General features: G+C 42.9%; 1 long non-coding RNA gene across 1 annotated transcript; it reads left to right on the top strand.

The window, feature by feature from the left end:
• The first annotated feature begins 214 nt into the window (after window positions 1-214).
• Window positions 215-1086, top strand: LOC138927923 (uncharacterized). The gene is made up of 3 exons (XR_011444381.1): window positions 215-326; window positions 386-705; window positions 803-1086. It is a non-coding gene; the product is annotated as an uncharacterized lncRNA (long non-coding RNA).
• Window positions 1087-6586: the final 5500 nt, after the last annotated feature.

Raw genomic sequence — 6586 nt, 5'->3', positions numbered from 1 at the left:
GCATTTCCCAACGCTTTAGTTACTCGGCATTTAGTGTACTTTTGGCAAAACTTGGAGTTCCTATACTTGGTGAAGTCACTAAGTATAAAGTTCCTCTTGTAAATCTCTTGTCCCGGTGAGTATCGAATTTCTCGTGCTTTTAAATTGTAGGTCTTTGCAGCTATCTCGTAGGCCTGATGTATTCTTTCCTTTATTTTCTGCCGATACAGCTGTTGTCGTTCAGATCTGGGCAATTGGGTTATCTCCGCTTCATTGAGAGCTTTCAGTTTGCGAGCAAGCGAGTAATCCTTCCCATGTGTGAACATATGCTCTTCGAACATGGCAAAGTATGGAGACGCTCCGGTGCTGTTATGTACAGATGACCTTAGTGACGCTTGTATATCAGCCAGGTGTTCATCCCATCGTGTGTGGTCGTCCTGAACGTTCACTCGGCTTGCTGCTAACACGGATTGATTCACTCTCTCTGAAGCGTTGGATTGTGGGGCGTATCTCCCCGTTTTCAAGTGCGTGTCTCCCGTTGTCCGTGTGTATGGTTTCTGGAACTCCGAATTGGGTGAATATATTTTCTTGCAGGAATCGAATCACCGCTGTTGATGTGGCTTTCGGCATCTCTTTTAGCCACACAAACTTGGTTAAATGGTCTAGTGCAATGAACAGCATTGTATTTCCTCGGCGGGATCGCGGATATTTTCCTAGGAAATCCAGGTACAACTTTTGCATGGGTCGATCCGCCTGCACTTCCTTTCCCATCATTGGCCGTTTTATCTGCGTTGTGTGTTTATTCTCCTTGCAATTTTCACAGGCTGCCACGAATTCTCGGACTTGAACTACCATATTGGACCAATAACACATCTGTTGGAGTCTTGCAAATGTCTTTCCCATTCCTCCGTGCATTGCCATATCGCCGCAGTGAGCCTGCTGGATTAGAGTTGTCGTCAGAGCTTCCGGAATCCATAGTTTCCATTCAAACTCGTCGCTTTCTTCTCTGTAAAAATGGGTCTTTTGGAAGAGAAGTCCTTCTTCCATACGTAAGTCCCCTGTTCTTCAATTAATTGGATTCTTTCCAGATATTCAGGACTCTCAAACTCCGTTGTCTAAAAATCGAAGAACTCTAATTCGGCGGCCTCGTTCGGTCGAGATAACATGTCGGCCACGATGTTGTCTTTCCCTTTCCGGTGCTCGATGTTAAAGTCAAATGCCTGCAATGCTAATGACCAACGCGCCAGTCTTCCGTTCAAATCTTTGAGTGTCATGAGCCATTGCAGGCCTGCATGATCGGTCACGATAGTAAACGGCATCAATTCCACATACTGACGGAATCTTTCCACTGCTTTTACGGCTGCGAGGCACTCTTTTTCTGTCACGCTGTAATTAAGTTGTGCTCTCCTTAGCTTCGCCGAATAGAAAGCTATTGGTCGGTCCGATCCCTCTATATCCTGCTGGAACAATACTGCCCCACTTCCTACATGGCGTCACACTGTATCCAGAAGTGTTTCCCGAAGTCTGGATGAGCCAGGTAAGTGCTTTCTTTAGCGTTTCAAATGACTTAGTCGCTTCCTCCGTCCAAGTAAATTTGGTTTTATTTTTCAGGCAGTCGGTGAGCGGCGCACTAACCCCGGAGAAATTCTGGATAAACCTGGGATACCATCCTGCGGTTCCTAAGAAGCTGCGTAGCTGTCGCGTATTTTTGGGCACTTCTATTTTCAAAATCGCTTCAACTTTCTTCGGGTCTGTTCGCAAGACCCCGTCACCGATGATGTATCCTAACTATCGCAAGTATTTGAAACAAAATTTTGATTTGTGTAGGCCGATCGTCAAATTTGCTTTACTCAAACACTCGGCCACTTCTTTTAGCAAAATGCAGTGTTCATCGAAAGTTTTGGATATCATCAGCAAGTCATCCAAGTAAACGAAGACGTGGCTGCGGAGACGCTGTGGGATTACCTTATCCATTATTCTACACAACCTTTGAGCCGAATTACATAGGCCGAATGGCATCCGTCGAAACTGATACAGTGGCCTTCCGGGTATTGTGAAAGCAGTTAAGGGAGGACTTTTTTCATCGAGTTCGACTTGCCAGAAAGCGTGCTTCAGGTCGATGCTGCTGATGAAAATCGCCTCATCTACCCGGCTCAAAATTGACTCAATGTTCTGCAATGGGTAAGCATCCTTCCCTGTAAGTGTATTTAATTTTCTTGCGTCTAAACACAGCCTATTCTTTCCAGGTTTCTGTACCAGTGTCATTCGGTTATTCCAGGGACTTTCACTTAACTCGATGACTCCTAGCCGCAGCATCTCATCGATTTCCGTGAACAGTAGTTGTTGTTTTGCCGGAGAAACTGGAAAGAGAAACTGGAAAGACTCTCTCCTTGACGGGTACGGCTCCTTCAACTAACTGGATCGAGTGCTCTTCCACTTTGGTTAGTCCTAATCCTTGACTTTCGTATGTCAGAAACTGTCCTTTTGTTTCTTCCAGCTGCTCAGCTTGTTTGGGGGACAGAACATGTGCCTCTATCGGTTCTCCATTGGCCATGACTTCGGCTTCCACCTGGTGTAAGGATTCTACACCCACTACCTCTGGTGCCAGTTGGAATATCCTCCAGAAATCTATCCCAAGATATAATTTTTGCTTCAAGGAAGGACAAAGGAGTATCGGCAATCGATGTGTTATCCCATTGTACGAGATGTTGGGTTGAATTTTTCCCACTACCCGATGCTGCGTACCTCCTGCTGATTTCATTATCGATTGTGATTTCTCTAATCTCAGTCCTTACCTTTCCACTATTTCTAGGCAACCTTCCCCGAGCAAGCTGACTGAAGCCCCCGAATCCAAAAGACCCACGATCTCCAGGTCTTCTATCTTGACCTGAGCGAATGGTCTATTATCGCCTTCCACCGCAGCTCTGATGGCCGATCACACCATCCTTCTTTCCGCTTTCCGCTGTTGACCTCTCCTACGGGCTCTTGCGATTTTCGGAGAAATGTGCCGGGCTGGGCTATGTGTTCCCCATATACGATTTCGGACCTCTTGGTAATTGGCTTCTCGGACTGCTAGAGGTTCACGTTTCGACCATTTCACGCTATGTCTTGGTTTATTTATATTTAATAGAATCCTACTAATTTTATTTTCCTTACAGCTATCCTTATCCTTAGGCATGCAATTTGACGAGGATTTCATTTGTTCATTGCAAACGGATTGGAGCGTGGTTCCTCGTTCTTGACCACTCTCCTCCCACCGATTCCCGTTTGGCATCGCGTGCATCTGGGAGTCCTCACACCGGGGAGTCCACATTTGAAGCAGAAAACCTTCAACACCTCAGATTCACACGCATTGAATGCATGTCCCACGGTTCCACAATTCCAGCAGGTAAGTGGCGGTCGTTCTCTGTGGTTCTCCCAGTGTCTAGTCACGGCTTCCACTTCTTCCTGATCCACAGATTCACTCTCGTCTCCGACTTGTTCTGGACAAAGCTCATCTACCCTCGGACGATCATTATATCCCCGGTGAGCTTCGAAGTTGCTTGGCTGTCTGGTCCATCGAGTCGCCAGGATTCTTTCTGCGTAGTGGCATTCGTGTCGGAGTTGGTCCAGGTTAGTGATATAGATCGGGTATATTATTTTCGAAATCTGATCCCTAATGTTCATTTTTATCACTTTTATCAGATCAAAATCGGAAAACGGCATCTCTAGTCGCGATCGGAGAGCTAGCATGGTCTGGATGTATACCTCGATTGTTTCTCCTGGCTTCTGCTTCCGTTGTTGTAGCTCATACTCTCGCTCAAAATTTGTTCGGTGACTCTGGAACTGCTGCTGTAGTGCATACCTCAGGTAAGGCCACTCTTGCTTCTCCGTCGATCTCACGTACATCCAGTACCATTCCTTGGCTTGTCCTTCCACTAACACGTGAAATTCCCTCAGAACTTCCTTACACGTCATCTGATACGATCGCTGGAGATGCTCGAGGCGGAAAATAAATTCGGACACTGGCATACTCCTTGGACTTCCATCGAAACTTAGCCCCCACTTCCGCAGCTGACCTACATGAAACGCTGAATCACCTGTTGCCCCGCTTGTTCGTCGCGGATCCTGTTCTGGATTGGCGTTTTGCTGTGTCTCACCGTTTCCACTACGATATTCTGGCGGTGTCGGGTGAGACCCATTCCCTCTTCTTTGATCATGCTCCGTCGAAACCCTTGCCGAAACCCTTCTGACGCGTGACGATTCACCTCCTGCTTTTCGGATAACGGCCCAGAGATTGGCGGCGGGAATCCCATCTGGTGGCGTAACCCCGGCACCATGTTTGGTGGAGGTTGCTGTAACATCCTCGGGTCGAAAGGTGACAACGGATTTACCAGCGTCTGTGTTGCTACACCTAACAGTGGCTGCATCTGCGTACCCGAAAATTGGCATTGTCCCTGTGCAACTTGTTGCGGTTGAGCCTGCCGAACTTGCGAAGATGCCTGCCCCGCTGCGTTCTGTTTTAAGACATCTCTGCGAAACTCCGCCATGCAGTCATTTATGTCCTTCATGAACTGCATCATATCCTGCTGCATCTGACGTTTGAACGCATCGTACTCTAATGCCATTCCCACCTGGTACGTCTGATGTGCCTGAAACAGTGCTGCATTGACTCCTGACGTTATCTCAGATGGGAGAGCCTTCGGTATGGCCCCGGTTCCGCCTACCGATTGATGACCACTAGCTTCTCCAGGACTTCCACTTCCCATTCCTTCCTGAGTCTGATCCCTTAGCGACTCCATACCTTCGGGTGCCGATACGTTCTCCAATTTCTCCTCTTGGTTACTTTGTGATAGGGATGTCGAAAATATATCAAAATATCAATATATCGATATTTTTTGCGAAAAAATAAATATTTTTATCGTGATATTTTTTTTGAAAAATTATCATATTTTATCGATATTTTTTTGAGATATTTTTTGATGTTTAAGGCGGTTACACTTTTTATCGGGACAAGGAAAGAAAACATGTTTTTGTTATCTTTCATATAAGATACTGTTAAAGCCTTAGTTCGGCGGAAAAAATGAAACTGAACCTAAAACAAGAAAGGAAGCTAACTTCGGCACGCCGAAGTTTGTATAGTTCATTACATTTTACCTACACTTATTATGTTTACTGTTTGACAGTTACAGTTTTGCATTCCCAGCTTTACATTTTCTCTACGTCTACTGATCGTTTCTATGGCAGATATATGGCAGTTGTCCGATTTTCATAAAATGTATACCAAAATTCTGAAATAATAAAATAAGCCTATATCTCAGAGCAGATGAAAAAACGTTGAAAAAAAACGAAGTTGTTTTCATAAAACATACCAAAATTCTGAAATATTATAAAATGGACATATTTAAAAAATGATGCAAAAATGTTGAAAAACAGTCAGGTTAGAATTTTTTTTCTAAAAATTTATCGAACATTTGTATGGCAGCTATATGATATAGTCGTCCGATCCGGCCCGTTTCGAGTATATAGAAGACTTTATGCGGAGTTTCATTCAGATAGCTTTTAAACTGAGGGACTAGTTTGCGTAGAAACGGACAGACGGACGGACAGACGGACATTGCTCGATCGACTCGGCTGTTGATGCTGATCAAGAATATATATACTTTATAGGGTCGGAAAGGTCTCCTTTCTTGCGTTGGAAAACTTCTGACTGAAATTATAATACCCTGCAAGGGTATAATGAAAACGTTTGCTTTATTATTATTTAAGCATGTTTTTATTATCTTTCATATAAGATAAATTTTTGTTCTGATTTGATTTTAATATAAATAAAAGCAAAAGAAAGTAAAAATAAATATAGTTTTCTTTCATTTAGTAATAAATATAAAATAAAAATCTAAAAATATAATTTAAGATCGTATGTGAGTTAATGTTTAGTGGTTATTGAAATTAAAAAAAAAATAATAATAAAACAAAAATATCAAAAATATTTGATAAATCGATATTTTTTTTTTGATATATCAAATATCATTTTGATATTTAAAAAAAAAAAAAAATCATCGATACGATATTTTTAAATATTTCGACAACCCTACTTTGTGAGCGCGTTTTTGCCGGGGTCATACTTGCTGGTACCCTATTCCGAATGAACTCCAAACTTCTCCTCAGTTTTCTTCCGATTTGTATTCTATCCCTTTCACTATTTTGCATACCCTAACTTTTGTATTTATGTTTGATTAATTTTGCTTCCTTCAAAATTTTCTACTATGGGGGGGGGGAGATGCGTCGCTATTTTTACTACCCACTAACTTTTCTCTCCTTTCCTTCAGTTCTTAATCCGTTGTAAATATATTCCTACTTTTTCAAAACTTTATTAATTTAATTTAATTCTCTTTTTTTCAGCCTATGCTTGCAACTGTGGGGCATCGATGTCACACCTTGTTACCCGTGTACATGGACCACAACAATTTCAAACAAAGACGACAGACTTAGATAAGTTATTACAAATTTACTTTCCGACAGACAACATATTAAAAAGGATAATTGTTTATTTTCATTTAAGCTCTGTGCATCTTCTAGTCTGGCTTCGCATGTCCCGTGTTTACTCGGTCATGGGCCCACTTCTAGT

Source organism: Drosophila kikkawai, chromosome 2L (genome assembly GCF_030179895.1).
Source record: "Drosophila kikkawai strain 14028-0561.14 chromosome 2L, DkikHiC1v2, whole genome shotgun sequence".
NCBI classification, from domain to species: Eukaryota; Metazoa; Arthropoda; class Insecta; order Diptera; family Drosophilidae; genus Drosophila; species Drosophila kikkawai.
Note: the sequence above shows the minus strand (reverse complement) of the source record. Positions and strands in the feature narration are given on the sequence as shown.